Here is a 16,882-nt window from a genome sequence, read left to right as displayed (position 1 = left end):
TCATGTGATAATGCACGATGCACGCTGACGCAAACCTTGACACGCATGCAGAGGCGGACACAAATGATGCTTTCAAAGCACAGAACGCTCAGTGGGAATACGTGTGTGGAGCATGTCAGAACACACACACACACACACACACACACACACACACACACTCAGTCACACTCACAGGGATAGAATCATGCATTGATCCACGCTCATGTATATAACGCTTTAACCTTCCTTTCTGCCAATAATCCTCCACCCTCTGCTATTTGCTATTTCAGCTGCAGCTCCGACCCTCAGTCAGTTACATTTTGTCGGACAGACGGCAGCAGCAGTGAGAGGAAAGCTAATGAAACAGGATATCCCCGCCTCTGGTTATTCAGCAGAGAAGGAGGAGAAATCGCTCTGGTGCTGACCTTGAACGAGCCTCTAAAAGAAAAGCAAAGCTGCACCTGGTCTACTTTTTCACTGCCCGACGCCATCACCCAGTCAGGACTCGACATCCTGACCTCCTCTGTACGGGTCTCCTTCAGGGAGACACGTCGCCGCTGCGCTTATTCTGGGTTTAATCACATGTAAAGTGAGAACTAATGCTGTGAAATCCATCCAGGGTGTTAATGGATTCTGCCTTTTGTCGTTGCTCTTTCAAACATTTAAGAAAATAAAGACGCTTGTGCTCTGAAACTCAGAAGGTCACGGCGCTGCGCTGCCACATCGGTGTGTTTCAAACTGCAAAGAGCTCATGTGTATTCAGCTCGTGTCGACATGTGACACAAACGTGTGCAGATGTCTGTATTTGTTCAACCCATTACACGTTTTTTTCACACTTGCATATCGGTGCTAAAACATTTTGAGTCCTCTTGATTTTATTGGGGGATTTTCATGCTAGCACTCAAGGCTATCACGGTGTGTGTGTGTGTGTGTGGGGGGGGGGGGTCACGGTGTGGGGGAAGTTCTTTTTAAAATAATACATTAACTTTGAATTCTTGATTGTTACGTTATGAAATGGTGAACTTTCCGGTGTCTTCTAAACCCACGAGGGCTCGGCGTAGAGAGAAAAGCAGAACTCACGGGCTGAAAGTGGTCAAGTATACCGCGCTGCAGATTTGATCAGAGTGCGTACACACACACACACACACACACACACACGGGGGATTTGTTTGGCTCATTTCTTTAAGAGATAAATATTGGGACTGGAGCGCAGCAGGAGCTTTACCGTCACATTGTCCCGCTCAGGTCAACAGATGCATACATGCAGAGATGAAGATTTGCCAGCACTCTCAGAGCTGTCCTTTAATACACCAACTCAGAAACAGACTTATCCTCATTCAGCTGAATGAACTTGCTGCTCTCTTTGGGAGGATTTGATTCCTTTCAACTTTATAAAGCAGATAAAAGCTGGAGGACTCGCTGCCTGTGATATAAAGTGCTTGTCTTGTGGATGGATTCACAAATGTGAGCTATTGTTTTTTAGCTCTCACACGTGCAGGTGCCGCTCAGTATTTTCAGTCCTCCGTGGTTTCTGTGTGTTCTGGCACAGCAAGAATAATAATCACAGCTCCTCAGCTCGAACCAATATGTGTTGCCAAAAGCGCCCGACGCAGGCTCTGCGCCTCACACAGGAAATGAGTGGATGATAGTGGAAGGATCCCACTCAAAATCGCTTTATCTGCCCACAGCAACACATTCAGAGGGGGTTTTCTTGTCACGCTGCAGAGACAAGCGGGCTTCAAACTCGCACGTTCACTCTGCCAGGGACGCGGTCCATGCGTTCTGACCGGCTGCAGAGCCACAGGCTTCGATAGCATCTGTGTCGTGAGCCGCAGCTCCACAGTTTTCCTTTGTTAGGGGTGTGGCAGTACGAAACTATCCTTCCTGACAACGGGTGCAAGCGTTCTACGATTGTTTCCTTCTGGGAGTTAAAGCGCCTCAGCTTTAGTCGACTTTAAACACTCTCAGGAAGAAAAACAACACGTGCACAAACAGGACCCTGTGTGTGTGTGTGTGTGTGTGTGTGTGTGTGTGCCTTTCTCAAGTGCAGGGCTGCAGTGATCAGGAAGGGAACTTTTCACGCTTCCAGATCAATTTCCAGACCGTATCATCGATGGGACTTGAACCGGTGACCCTCTGGTTTCCTCCCAAAGTGCCCGCAGACTGAACTCGTCCATCAGGGGAATCTTAATGCACCTCTTCATGATTCATTATTCATTTACTGTGATCATAAAGCACTGCACGTTTCATCGTCGAGCTTAAACACCTCCACAACCAAATCTTCAGACTGGGATTTTTTGTATTAGTATGTATTAGCAGCTAATGTAGCCTCAAAGTGTTAGCATCAGATGTGGTCACATGATGTCTTCTATTCAGACCTGCTTTATGTTTGGACCAGCACTGACTCAAGTGACACCACCAGTTACTCATGAGACTTCACTTCAGCCAGTGACTGCAGTGTGCTGGCGTGTAAATAAATCACTTGTTTTGGATCGTAGCGTTTAAAAAATAAATGTTGCTTCATGCTTGTTTTACACCGACTTTTTAAAAGTGTTGAAAAGAAGAACATCAGTTGCTTTTGGTCCAGACGCTCTGCCGCTCGCAACCCAGCAGCGTCCCTCACACGTCTTTTATAAGTCATCTGTAAACTATTTATTGTTATTACTAGTCAATGCTAATCTCTGAAGCTACATCTTTATCAGACCTATTACAGCAGACAGGATGTTTCACAGGCAGGGCAGCACGATGAAGACAGACGCTGAACGCTCCGTCGTGCATCGATCGGGCTCTCGTGAGGCGTCTCAGCCGAGGAATGGACTCCGCTGTCCCTCGGCGGGGATTATGGTCCCAGAGAGTAACCTCCGCCTTTTGATTTCAGCCTGTAAATCACAAGCAGCTTTAATGGGACGCACTTAAAGAGGTCAGAGTTTGGGGACTAAATTTGCCGTGGAAGACAAAGAGCTCAGCTCCCTCTCTTTGGAGGTGGGCTTCTGTTAAAGTGGTGACGTGTTCCAGGGGGTTGAAAGTTGGCTTTCATCGCTCAAATCTTTCTCCGACCTTGGCCAGATGTCCACCAAGATGGAGCACGGTGTGTGTGTGTGTGTGTGTGTGCATGTATGAGTGTGTGTTCTCAGCAGGGTTGGGGAGGCTGCGCGACTCTAATAGGGACTGGCAGGCACTTTGTTGGGCTTTATTGCCACATGCCTCTTCCAATCCTGCTGCTGATTAGAGCTGCCATTACTGGCACACACACACACACACACACACACACACACACACACACACACACACACACACCCGTGCACTCTAACAAGGCAGTCACACACACTTTGGCAAGTGCTCAAAGCTTGAGCCTTTTGCATGTGATTAGCATCCCCTCGCGTTGTCTTGTGCAGCCATCAAATAGAGAGAGTATCTGTGGTGGAGGCATACAGCAGGAAGTGATGGATGCGTCCTCACTTTTCTTCGGCTCATCAGGACGCTGTCGACTCTGACAATGTCAAATCTGGAGCTGAGCAATTAAAGGCCTGTCACAATGGAGCCTGATGGGGAAGACTCACGTCGGCTAGCACATCAACACACTGTGCTACACTCACACATGTTGATATGTAAGACACCGCCCACACACACACACACACACACACACACACACACACACGTTTACAACAAGCATGCAGGCGATTAGTTGAAGATGTGCAGGTTTAAACCGTTAGTCACCGCTGATTCACAAGCAGCTGGCTAGCTTCCACTCAGCTCCTCACTGTGCTGCCTGTCAAACACACAGCCAGCCAGCAGCAGGAGGTGCACGTTGTGTGTAGGTGTGTGTGTGTGTGTGTGTGTGTGTGTGTGTGTGTGTGTGTGTGTGTACGCGGGTGTCTTGAAACCTTGCTTTTTAACCAAAAACCCCTCTGCTCCCCCTCCAATCAAACCCTCTTTCTCTTTTTTGGCCTCATGGGTATGCTTGTGTGTGTGTGTGTGTGTGTGTGTGTGTGTGTGTGTGTGTGTGTGTGTGTGTGTGTGTGTGTGTGTGTGCAACCTTGCAGGGTTTTGGCTGCTGTGTTCTCCTGGATGAAGCGAATGGAAAGCTGAGGTCTGGATGACTTACCGTAAATTCCGTACTATTGAGCGCACCTGGATATAAGCCGCACCGGCTAAAAATAAGTAAATAAATGTATTTGTACATATATAAGCCGCACTTGATTATAAGCCGCAGGTGTCCACGCTATAACAAGAGCTATTTACACAGACGTAGGCTACCGGTAACATCCGCAAATACTGTAGCGTCCGTACGGACGTTAAAGGACGACGAGAGCGTTCAAATAATAACTTTTAATAACCCGATCACTGTCGGCCGTGACCACGCCGTTTACAGCAGAGAACACATAACTTGCCGTAACAATCCAACTCTCTCCCCCAGCGTTCTCTCATACAGCCACTCAACACGTTCTCGCTGGTGCATTCACTGACTCTCCACATAATCGGAATTATGAACACATTATCAACTACTGACTTTACAACATGAACCGTTACAATACGAAGCCTAGCCGACGGTGTCTGTAACACGGCTGAAGAAAAAGATGACCGTAATATATTTCACAAGAAAAAGTCCATCCATTCACTGCCTCAGAATGACTTCATTACTCACTTCCTCAGTCTCTGTTGTCGCTGTCAGTGTCATCTTAACGTGCAGCAGCTCTGTTAGCTTCTTTGACAGCCAGGTCGATCGCCTTTAACTTGAAAGCTGCATCATATGCATTTCTCCGTGTGTTTTCCATCATGAGGGTGCGTGCATGAAGCGCAAAATGACTGATATTAAGATCCGACGTGACGAAGTCAAATGTTTTTGCGGCAGAAGCTCATTGTCCCCCATAAAAAATCCATGCATTAGCCGCACCGGAGTAGAAGCCGCAGTGCTCGAAGTGTGAGAAAAAAGTAGCGGCTTATAGTCCGGAATTTACGGTACTTATTTCGGAAAAATCCTCCATGATGTCCCGTATGCTGCTGCGCTGTCACATACCGCTCTGTGTGTGTGTGTGTGTGTGTGTGTGTGTGTGTGTGTGTGTGTGTGTGTGTGTGTGTAGGTAAGCCAGCCAGTGGCCTCAGAAGCAGAAGTACTTTCATTTTGAAGTTCTGTTTTTTCCTCCCAGCCTTTAAAGTTATTCTGCTGTTAAAGCTTCAGTCCCAGGTGGAGACGCTTCTGAAGGGTTAAACGCTCCAGCAGAGGCAGCACACACACACACACACACACACACACACCGTGCTCAGACGGTGTGTTACTCATAGCCGTGAGCTTCCTCATTACGTCTAAATTCACTTTCAAGCACATTTAATTAAAGGGACTTGATTTGGGAGGACCTGCTGTCAAACAGGTCCTCATCTTTACTTGAACAGCTTTTTATATTCTCGCAGGAATGAGAAGAGGAGAAATCCCTCCTGGGGGTGGGTGCTCTCTTCCTTTAGAAAAGTGAGTCAATAGCAGGACTCACACTGACACTGACGGGGCGAACCAGAACCGTTCTGGACTCGTCTCTCTTTTAAAGCCATGTCGAAACGTGTGCTCTGTTTGGAGACGAGGGCTCCACCGATATCCATATTGTGGAGCGACACAAAAACCTGAAAGTGAAATCTCAGCTGATGCGTAGACGTGTCTATTTGAGGTGATCCCTCAGACGCAGTAACGATATATTATGAAGACAAGATGGTCACTCAACTGGAAAATACACGAATCAGAGTGATGCTGCTTGTTGTAATCCATACAGCGCCCTCTGCTGGCGACAGCAAGAAAGACAACTGCTGGTTGAATACAATTAAACGTCTAGTGTCATGGCAGATATGTGGGATAGAATTAGCCGATAACGGTAGTCACAGGATCGGTCGGTATCAGCTGATTAATCGGTTGGACACCGACACACTCACACACTGCTTCGACTCCAGTCATACACATTTTAGCTGCAGGAGCTTGGGGATCGAACTCTCTCCCACTGACCCACAGCCGCCCCTATGAATGAACTGCGTATCAGACGAGGTTTGAATCCGAGGTTTTCACAGCACAGTGTTTGTTTTGTTTTTTAACCTGAGAGAGAATCTGAGAGTTCTGATTTCCTGTTGCATGAAGCTTTTGTGTGTGATCGATAAATAGTGAACATGATGATGAACATCAAAGCTTTTCCCTGCAGTCGATAGAGTGCAGCAGCGTGTGCAGCGTGTCTGCTTTATTGACTGCGCTGAATGAACTATGACAGAGGCTCTGTGTAACGCACGCCGGCCCGTATGTGTCTGCTCGGCCCTCGGCGCTCTCATTGTGATTAGTGAGCCATTGATGTTGACATGAATCTTTGCCTCCACACACACACACACACACACACACACACACAGTGTGGCAGTTAGTTATGTGATATGCAGCTTGAACCCTGAAAGAGCGCCTTGAGGCTTCAGGTGCGTGTTGCTTTGTAAGTCAGATCTTAAATAAAAGATTTATAAGGTTGGACTTCCTGTCGTTGTCCTCACAGGGACACTTATCATCGTCCACGTCTACTCTTGTGACTCTCCTCATATGAGGAAGGATTATTGTTTGATATGCTCTGCTAAAGCGAATTACACACATTGATGAAGGCTTTAGCTGTTAGCCTTCGTTGCGCTAGCGTTGAAGAAGAATCAAACAGTATATTGAAGCATGTTCAGGTCATATAGATGATGTTTTTACACCTCACTCTGATCTGTCCGGTTAACTGAGCCCATGAGACTCGCTTCACGGAGATGACGTGATGCATTCAGGCGCTACGTGGAGGCTCCAGAGACAATGAATGTAGAGTGTAACTGAGGAGCCAGTGATGCAAGGAGCTCGTAACTCCTTATCCACGGATAATTATCTCCTTCATGCAGAAAAACAAAGCAGATGTTCATTTGTTCATGTTCATGCAAAATGGTTTGGAGCGCCGGTGGCATAGTGGTTCGTTTGCACGTCCTGTGTACAGAGGCTGAGGTCCCTCTCTCTCTCTCTCTCTCTCTCTCTCTCTCTCTCTCTCTCTCTCTCTCTCTCTCTCTCTCTCTCTCCCTCTCTCCTGTCTCTGAATACATTAAAAAAAAGCTTCTATATGATGCTTCTCTGGCTGGTTTGAGGGGTCACCATGATGACGAGTTTAACCTCATGGACGCGCTGCAAGCTGCTCCACGCTGGCTTTGATTTCCAGAGTGAAGGATGCATCAAACAGTCTATGTATAGACGGCTGATGTGCACTGTGCTGCGTTGTGATGTAATCATGCACAGATCTTTTTAGGGTTGATTTGTCTCTCATGAAATGATGCTGAATTGCTCGTGGATGTGAATCTGTGTTTGTGTATGCGAGCAGCACAGTCGTTGGGTTTCTCCCCTGATTACAGCAGCTGAGATCATCTCACACTGACACACGTGCAAACAAACAACAACACACGATTGCCCCCCTGCCCGTCCTTCATTACCCTTCTCTTCTTCTCCTTCTCTCCTTTAGCCCGATGTGACCTTCATCTGGGTCGAGTGCGTCTATTCAACATTCACGAGGAGGACTGAGGCAAGGCGAGTGAAACAGAGATAAAGGAGAAATCACACGACGAGGGAGGAGAACAAAAGCAAGTAAGAGTAAAAAAGGAACAAAGGGTGGAGACGAACAAACACAACAGGATATTTGTGCCTTCCTCTGCAGGCGGCAAAACTGGCGAGAGAAAAGTAGTGTGTAAAACAAGTCAAATGAGTGAAAATTCAAAAGACGTGAAAGAGAATGGCAGTTGTCGTAACACGAAGTGGAAAAATTACAGACGTGTTCAGGTGCTGCCAGAGCGAAAAGACTCTGCAGCGAGACAAAGAGAAGGAGCGGCGAGAAGATAAGAGAGGAGCAAACAAAAAGTCGAGGAAAGGGAGCAGAGCGTTGAGTCAGGGTAGGATATTAGGTTTCACTGCATCTTTGTTAGGAGGGCTGCTGAATGTAAGGTAAGGGCTGTGACATGGTGTAAATGTGGATCTCTTTAGGCTGTGTGTGTGTGTGTGTGTGTGTGTGTTTGTGTGTGTGTGTGTGTGAGTCAAAGTCATGCTCAGACTGAAGCTGGAGCGTCTCTCACTTCTGTTTCCGCCTCAAAATTAAAACAGGAAAACACAGGAAACAGAGATACGAAAGACAAAATAAAACAGGAAGGAGAAACAAAGTAAACGAGAGGAAGTCACGACACGTGACGTCACCGCTTTATGATGTCATCACAAATGATCAGAAACCATCTTGTGTTCAGATCAAACAGGAGCGTGTCGGTCAGCTCGGTGTCGGTCAAGCTGCTGCTTCTGTGCTACCTCGCTTCATTTCCTGTTATAAAAGTAGTTTATATCTTCACTTCCAAATCGCCCGCAGAGTGTCGAGACAAAGTACACACACACACACACACGCACGCACGCACACACACACACGCACACACACACACGCACGCACGCACGCACGCACACACACACACACACACACACACACATTCACACATATTAAAACTCAAATGTGTGGGGAAGAAAACTCCTTATCCTTTACACACATCCTGTCACAATACAGTTATCTCTCTCTCTCTCTCTCTCTCTGTCTCTGTCTCTCTCTGTCTCTCTCTCTCTGTCTCTCTCTCTCTGTCTCTGTCTCTGTCTCTGTCTCTCTCTCTCTCTCTCTAATAACTCTGGATCTCGCTCGCCCTCTCTCCTTCTCCTTCGAGCTTTCACTCAAGCCGTGTGTGTTTATCTCTGGGAGGATATTGGTTGCCGATCATAAATAGCTTTTCTCTGACAGGGTGCCATCACAGACACCCAGATCCTGGAGGGGGGGGGGGGGATGGGGGGGGGGACAGTGAAAAGAGGGCAATAAAGGAGGGAGGGGGAAGAGCTCGAAGGATGGAGGCTGAGGTTATGTACATCAAGGCAGGGTGACAGGTGTCTGGCATGCACGGATGAATGTACTGCAGTTATGGCACACCCTGAACCACAGCCGATCACTGTGTCTGTGTTTACGGAGCACTAACACAGCCCTGTAATACAACACAAGCTGCTGCTGCTGCTGCTGTAAATCCTCACGCTGCACTGAGAGCCTTCCAAAGTGCAGCAGCACTTTTATTTATTAAAGACAGACCTTCATTCCCCAACTTGAGTTTTGGAAACTTAACACCCTTCCTCTGCCATGTTTCTGTCTGTGAAAGTAATGGAGTAACCAAGCGGCAACCTCCGGCCTTGAATGATGAAGCCAATGGGGAAGTGCGAGATCCTGCAGGCTGAACAAGCCTTTTTTACAGTGGACATAAACATGTTTACAACTAACTGGATAGGTGTGATTAGTTATTTTCATCAACTTCAGCTTTAACTGTATTTGTCCCCGGAGCAGCAAGTCAGAACAATGAGAGCAGACAAGACAGAAGAAAGACAAAAGTCTATAATCAACACGGAGACAGAGGAACAAGCAGTCATGAGGCTCACAGCAGCAAAGCTTCAAAATGAAAGTAAAGAATCCACTCAACACAAGCAGCACATGTTCAGAAGGGCAGCGTACAACACACAGCCTATCACACACACACACACACACACACGCACACACACTCACAGGTTCCCCTCCATCACTTCTGACGAGGTGAACGAGTGTGAATCTGCTGCATCTCGCATTCCTCCGTCATCTCTCTGCACGCAGCAGCACTCCTTGTCTATCTATCGATCCCGCCTTATCTTCCCGTAAACCTGGACCTCTATTCTCTCCTCCCCTCCCCTCCTCTCCTCTCCTCCCCTCCTCCTCTCCTCTCCTCCTCTCCTCTCCTCCTCTCCTCACTCTTCATTGCCATCGATCAGCCCGTGTGTTCAACAAAATAGAGAGTAGGCTGGTTAATGCATAGCCCGGCTGGAGGAGCGCCGCATATCGTCTCTCCCTCCTAATGGGCCCAATCAGACTCTAATAGACCGTGTGTGAGAGCTTCCAGTCCTGACACTCTCTGCTCACTCCTCTCACCTTTCACTCCACCTGTCGTCTCCTCCAATCATATCCGTCCACGCTGCCACCGGGCGCTTTTTTAGGCTGATTTCGCTAACTGATCTGAAGCTATCAGTGTGTTGCATACATGTATTCATCCAGGGAAGGATTTGCTGAGTGTGCACATGCATGCACATGTCTCAGCTTACATTAATGCACAGGCCCACAGCCTGCTAAGTCTGCCGACTGGGAGCCGGCCAGAACCAGAGGCTTTACATTGTGTCCAGACTTCTTTCAGTCACTGAGCACATTGACACAAGCTGGGTTAAGTGCCTTGCTCAAGGCCACGCTCTTTTCATGTGGCAGAGAATTCAGGGCAAAGTGCCACTCATATTGTCACCTTGCAACTTCTGCTCGCCATCCAGAGATTTGAAGGACACGCGAGTGAAAAGTCAAAACAGCAGAAATGAAGAATGAGAGGTCAAACGCTGCAAGGTTTGAAGTCCTCGTTCCTCCGATGTTTCAAATAATAATCAGCATTCGTAGTTCTTGTTTGCTAGCTTACCTTATCAAGCATGAGGTAAATGTTAAAACCTTTATAAAACTCCCCCTTGTGACCTATAAACCGAGATATGATGTCACTTAACGTTACCATGGAAACAGCACAGTTGCTCTCTCAAGTATTAGAATAGAAAGTTTAAAACATGCTAGCATTGATTGGTAGAAAAGGAAAGGGGATACACATATCAAACCCGATTGGTGGATTTCAACATAAGTCCCGCCTCTGTGCAAAGTAAATAGCCAATAAGGATTTTGCTGTAGCATCCGGGGTGGCCAAGGAGACTTCCCATGTCACCCCTCTGGACACGCCCCTGGACACACCCCTGGACACGCCTCTGGACACCTGTCTAGATACGCCTCTGGGCACGCCCCTTGACATGCCTCTGGACACGCCTCTGGACACGCCCCTTGACACGCCTCTGGACACGCCTCTGGACACGCCCCTGCTTAAAATGTTTTGATATCATCGTTGGAGTCTTTGCACAAATGTGAGAATGTGTGATAGGATTCTAGCAGGATGCTTTCACAAAGGTTGTAAACAAGATGAGCAGGATTATCTGAAACAAGCGGTACCCAACCTGCGGCTCCAGGTCCCTGAGGGGGATTCAGAGGGAATGGAGGCGACAAACAAGAAATGAAAGCAGGAGAACACACTCAGCGGCTCACACCTATGTGTTTACTTCCCTCTGATCTAAACAGGCATTTACAAAAGTCAGCTTGTTTAAAAATCTCATTTCAAAGTGAATCTTTGTCTACATACAATTACAGTCTTTATGTTTGTGCCTGTTAGCCGTCACAGGCCTGCAGCCCTGCCCTGATATAAATAGATCCCAGCACACATGGAGAAGTTGTTTTGTCTTGCACACAAACTGGGCTCTACCAGGGATTGTTTAAAAAACAGTCTGAATGACTAACTGGAGCTTCTTGCCTCATCAGACTTGTTTTTTTTTGTGCGTTCTCACAATACGAATGTCAGTTTGTAGATGTGGCACTTCTCAGATGAAAGTCTGGGAAAATGTGACTAAACTTGACACAGACTTGTCCCTGAGCTCATGGCACAGCCGGAGACACAAAGAAAACGTCTGGAAAAAAAAAAAACACAAACGCACGACAAGAGAGAGACTCACATGAATCTAATCGTGCTTTCACACTTTCAGAAGTGAGAGCTGATATGAGAACGCAGCGGGACATTCACCGGAGAATTCACCTCCAGCCGATAGGAGGGGGAGTGACGTTTAAATACTGCTGCACGGTGCACGACAGGATGTTGTGATTCTGTCGAACTACGGAGCGTTGACAGAAAATATTCTAATTTTATCATCGTATAGCAGACTCTGTTGCCCCCCCTACTTAGTGCATATGTAAAAACAGCTTATATGTTTGGTAGGTTATTGCATACATCAATGATTTGTGTAACAGCTCTGTGTAGGGTCAATGAATTGCATAATGAATATTGATCTCATGTTGTTATTCGGACCAGTAGATGTTTCTGAATTCTTCTTGTCGAGCTTCATCCCTTAAACCGCTCAACATTTACACCACAGCCAGTGGTGTGTTTCTCTCTCAGTCCTGTTTTTCCTCCATCCTCTGTCAATCTATTCATCTGGATGTCAGTGTAGCCCCCCCCCCCCCCCTCCACGGAGGAGTGTAGGTCGTTTCTATAGGAGTCCATCTAGGTGTAACCTTTCTGCCCTGTGGCACCTCGCTGGGATGTACGGCTCTGAGCGCAGCGTGAACTCCTGAACTTCTCTCCGAAGAAACACACAAAGAACGGCGCTCAGGAGAGAGGAGAGGACGGAGCATGTGGGAGGGAACCAGCCGTACCGGACAATTAGCCCCCCTAGGTGCTTTGTAGGCGGCCTCCCCAAGCCAGAACACATTGTGAGTGTTTGAGAGACTGACAGCCAGCGAGAGCAGCCAAGACGAGAAGGAGACAGTGTGTGTGTGGGCGTGTGTGTGTGTGTGTGCGTCATCGTGTTTTGCATTCACACGCCCAGCGGTTGTTGTTCTGAAATGAGACAGTACGTCGGCTTCCCGCGGGCGTCAATACGACCAGTTCTATTATTCAGAGCTGATTACGGCGCAAAATGGTACAGCAGTGAATACTTTCTAATGAGCTTTGAAATACAACACACAAAGTTTGTCTGCCGTTATGTTTGTCTGGATGTGGCTGGCGGAGGGAAAAGAGCATATTTGCAGGAGTGATTTGATGAGAGCGGTGGTGTGTGAGGAGCAGGTTGTGTGTGTGTGTGTGTGTGTGTGTAGGTGTGCAAATGACACAACAGAGCATTGTTTCAATGACATAGGCTAAGTTTCATATTCATCAACATGCCTGCATTTTGCAGGTGAAAGAACTTAAAGTATGGGTTCAGTGTGTCGATGCATGTGTGTGTGTGTGTGTGTGTGTGTGTGTGTGTGTGTGTTAGCCTGTTGTTTGGAGGCCAGACCCTTGCCTGAGGCGAGGCTGATTGACCTGTGACCACATGCTGATCATGGGCCAGCACACCAACACGTATCCATGGATGACGTGTGTGAGCAGCTTCCCTCCCGGCCGGCACGCGGGGCAGAGAGCACGTGATCGTCTCTCCGTGTTATCCTCAGAAACAGCATCCAGCAGCCTGACAGCCGGCAAGGTCGAGCAGAAATATCTCCGAGAGGGAGCCGTCATCACATCTCAGGTCGGACTCGAACCGTGTTATTAAAGCTTCAGGACGTGGGGCTACACGACCTAACCACTAAGCCATCTGCACCCCAGTATTGTTACTGTGTGGCCAGCATTGAGCCTGCAGGAGCTGAGAGATAAAGTGTAAGAGAGCTGATGGATCTTTTTTTTATAATTCAGCACATTAAGCGGCTTCTTTCCAAACTCTCTGTAACCATCTAAAATGTTTATGCAGCTTTGATATCAGATCATCTTTCCTTGCCAGATTTATTCCGGTTATATTATCACATCATAAAACACATCAACTATCATGCCAAAATCACAGAGCTTCCTGATTTCTGCCTCCAAAACACTCGGTTGATTCGATCAGTCAAATTAACGAAGCTTTGTAGCGAAGCTTCAGTCGTTAGTAAATGATAACAGAGAAACATCTCAGAGCGAGCGCCGCTCCGTGCCTTCACACCGACCCCTGAAAGCACAGATGGTCTCATTCTGTGATCAGCTGGACATCCGTCTCCTCCTCCTCCATCACGTCTCCTGGTCTGAGCAGGTGTTTGGCCCGCAGTCAGAGTCCAAATCAGATCCATTTCATCTGTAATCAGCTGGAGCCCCTGGCACTGATGGAGAGCATCAGAGCCCCGATCAAAGTATTATAAGCCGACCACGCCTGGCCAGCCGACCATGACACAGACAAGGCGGCGAGGGGGAGGGGCAGCTGGGCCGAATGTGGGCGAGCGAGCAGGAGTTCCAGGGGATGAAAGGAGCGAAGAGGGAGATTTGAGGGCCTGGAGAGTCTCCCAGGGGAGGGACATGAAAGAGCAGGGTGCTGCAGGGAGGCAGCAGGGAGGCTCAGATGTTACCCTGCCAGCTCTTCAGGGACTTTTTCCCTTTTTTTTTTTTTTTTAATCCTTTTCATTGAGTGGAAATAGGTTGTTTAAAGTCAAATGCGGCGCTCGGTTCCGCCTCAATTTTAGATAATTAGCACGGGAAGTGAATTCCAATCACAATGTGAAGGGAAAGTCAATGACATTAACTTGGTGCTTTGCCGCTGGTGAGGAAATTATTAATTGTGTGCAAATTTGGGAAATCATGTGCTCAGAAGCGTGAAAGTTGATGGGTGGCTCTCATATTGATGCGAGCGGTTTTTAAAGGAGGATTTCAAACACTTGTCAGAGTGTGCTCACATGTCTTAAAGAACCGCTGGAAGCTGCAGCGAGCGTGATCGCACATTCATCTTCTACATGCACGCTCTTCATGCGGCCCATCAAACCGCTCTTTGATTACCAGTCTTTCATCTGTGCCAGCTCCGGCACACATCGCCCACACACACACACACACACACACACACACACACACACACACACCGCGCTGCTCTTTAATGCGAGCCGGTCAGCGCGGTGCGTTCACGCCTCATGGAGAATGCTATCACTGACACGCACCTTTCAAACCAGGTACAAACACACACCTGCTGTCTCTGCAGGGTGCGGGAGTGTGCTTGCACCGAGCGTCCCTGCGTTAGCTCCATTAGCTCCTCACTGAACAGAACCGGTGCACCGGCTCGGTCGCCTGCACCCTCGTTGTCTCTGTGAAGCTGTTTAGCTTCTGGGTGCGAGGTGGAGTTGTGTTTCTCAGCCTCGTTGCTCACGCGGCGCTGCGGCGCTGCATGAATAAATGAGAAGAAATAGCAAGAAAAGGCTGAGATCCATGTTGACTTCCCTCACATCCCACACGTCATCAATTTTGCAGCGAGCGCTGTAACATGATATTTTTCACTCTGGACTTGAACCCAGAGCCCTAAAAATCTGCTCTTTGATGCACCCCCACAACTGGATCTGTTGTATAGTTTAGAATTTATATTCCAGACATTATGCGTAAGCTGTCCTACAAAGCGACTCTCAGCGTGTGAGCTCAGATTTAAATCACCAGCACTGTTTTTAAAAAGACCTCCGTTTTTTAAAAGCCTGATCCCTGATCAAAACGTTTCTGCTGTAAATATTCATCCAAATTGGAGGAATTATCATATGATACATCTCCTCCCAAGGCTCTCTGCCGAGTTCAAAGACTCCCAGATAACATTTTGAACTCTCTGGATTCATTTGAATCACAAAAAATGAAAGTGGGTGAACCTGGGTCAAAAATTATCATGTGGCAAGGAATCCATCTGTGTGGAGGGAGATCATGTTTTGAACTGTTCAGCTTCTTTAAGAGCTCAAGAGCTGAACCATGCAATCATTATGTTCCTCTTATGAGACCCACATGTTGTATTTTTAGTCACACAATCTGCCTGTACGCAGTGTGTCCCTCGCGTTCACGAGCGCTCCATGGGAAGGAGCTGGCCTGGATCTCAGAAGGCTTCTTCACGACCTTCAGTTTAGTGTTCACTTTAACTGAGTGTCATCTGTGTTTTAAAGTGCCTTTCAGATAGGACGCCGTCAAGTATAGCGCAGCTCCTAGGCGTCCAATAGGAGGGTGGCTCAGATCACAACCAGAGGTGTCGCACTGTGTGCAGCACATGGGAGAGAAATCTCCCATTTGAAAAGAAATGTCCGACACTGAGGCCGTACCAAGTGTGTTTACAAGAGCCGCAGGTGTGCGGTTAGCATAGCAGCTAACCGCTAATAGCTAACTCGCTAATAAATTCAACAGGAGGAGAAAAACGTGACACAAACAAAACTAATGAAGAAGACATGGAGCAGTTCATCTTCTCTGTCACTGACCGCTGTCGTACAGGACCAATCAACAGACTGCAGGGTTTAGCTCCGCCTTTTAGGGTCGGATCGATAAACCCCCCAACAGAAGGGTCTCAAAAAGCAGGATGGAACGGCTCGGTAGTTTGGGGATCTTTCCCGCCTTTATGAAACTGAACCGCTTAACGGCTTCATGTTTGTCCCTCGAGGCCCTTTTCTCAAATAATCCCCTGTTGAACACATGCGTGTGAAAACGTGAAAAACGAGTGTGCCAGAGCTGCTCCAGATACATTTAATAAAGATTTAAAAGTGAGCGGAACGGGGGGGGGGGGGGGGGGGCATTAAGACTCCTGGAGCAGCTCTCCTCCCATCCATTCACAGAGGTGTGAAATCGTTTGATCCACTTTGTTCTGTTTAAGGTGACACAGCTTGTTTTGTGTGTGTGAGAGAGAGTTTGCACTTGTGTGTTTTTAAATGCTCACGGCACAGTAAAGGGGGGAGGGGGAGGGGAGGGGTTGCAGGAAGGAAGGAAGGAAGGAAGAGAGCTGATGTTTGTTTTGCAGGGAGGCGAGAGAGGAGGATGAAGGGCAGGAGCTGTCCTTTGGTCCATCCGTCTGCATTTGAGTGTGTGTACGGGGGAAGTCAGGGGTTAATGCACATTAAGTCTGTCCTACTGTGATAGCAGGAGTGGAGGGCGTTGGGTGACTCTGTGTAACCCACAAAAGGGTCAGAGGCCCGGGTTAGGAGTCAAACAAAGCCTGAAAGGACTAGCAATCAGCTGGGACTGCACCAGAGGTCAGTGTGTGTGTGTGTGTGTGTGTGTGTGTGTGTGTGTGTGTGTGTGTGTGCGCGCGCACTAGTAACGTGTGAGGAAGGGCAGGAAAAGGATGCTGGAAAAAAAGGAGGGGTGAGGTAAATGTAGGGCAGGAAGAGGACGATGAAAAACACAGACATGCAGCGAAGAAGAAAAGAGGACAGACGGGGGGTTGAAAAGGTTTTCACTGAGATTCGCTCATTTCGAAGAAACGACCCGCCGCCTGCTCCTCCCT

At 47.9% G+C, this 16,882-nt stretch overlaps 1 protein-coding gene across 2 annotated transcripts in view; it reads left to right on the top strand.

Moving 5' to 3' along the window:
* The window catches only part of sema4c (sema domain, immunoglobulin domain (Ig), transmembrane domain (TM) and short cytoplasmic domain, (semaphorin) 4C), an 89,414-nt gene that overhangs the window by 24,270 nt on the left and 48,262 nt on the right, over nucleotides 1–16,882 (top strand). For both annotated transcript variants that reach the window (XM_079363810.1, XM_079363809.1), the window contains exon 2: nucleotides 7,467–7,588. The gene's annotated coding sequence lies outside the window, so the exon portion shown is untranslated. The remainder of the gene's footprint in view (nucleotides 1–7,466; nucleotides 7,589–16,882) is intronic.

The sequence above is a fragment of the Symphodus melops genome (genome assembly GCF_947650265.1).
Source record: "Symphodus melops genome assembly, chromosome: 1".
Classification (NCBI taxonomy): Eukaryota; Metazoa; Chordata; class Actinopteri; order Labriformes; family Labridae; genus Symphodus; species Symphodus melops.
This window is presented reverse-complemented; position numbering and strand designations above follow the sequence as displayed.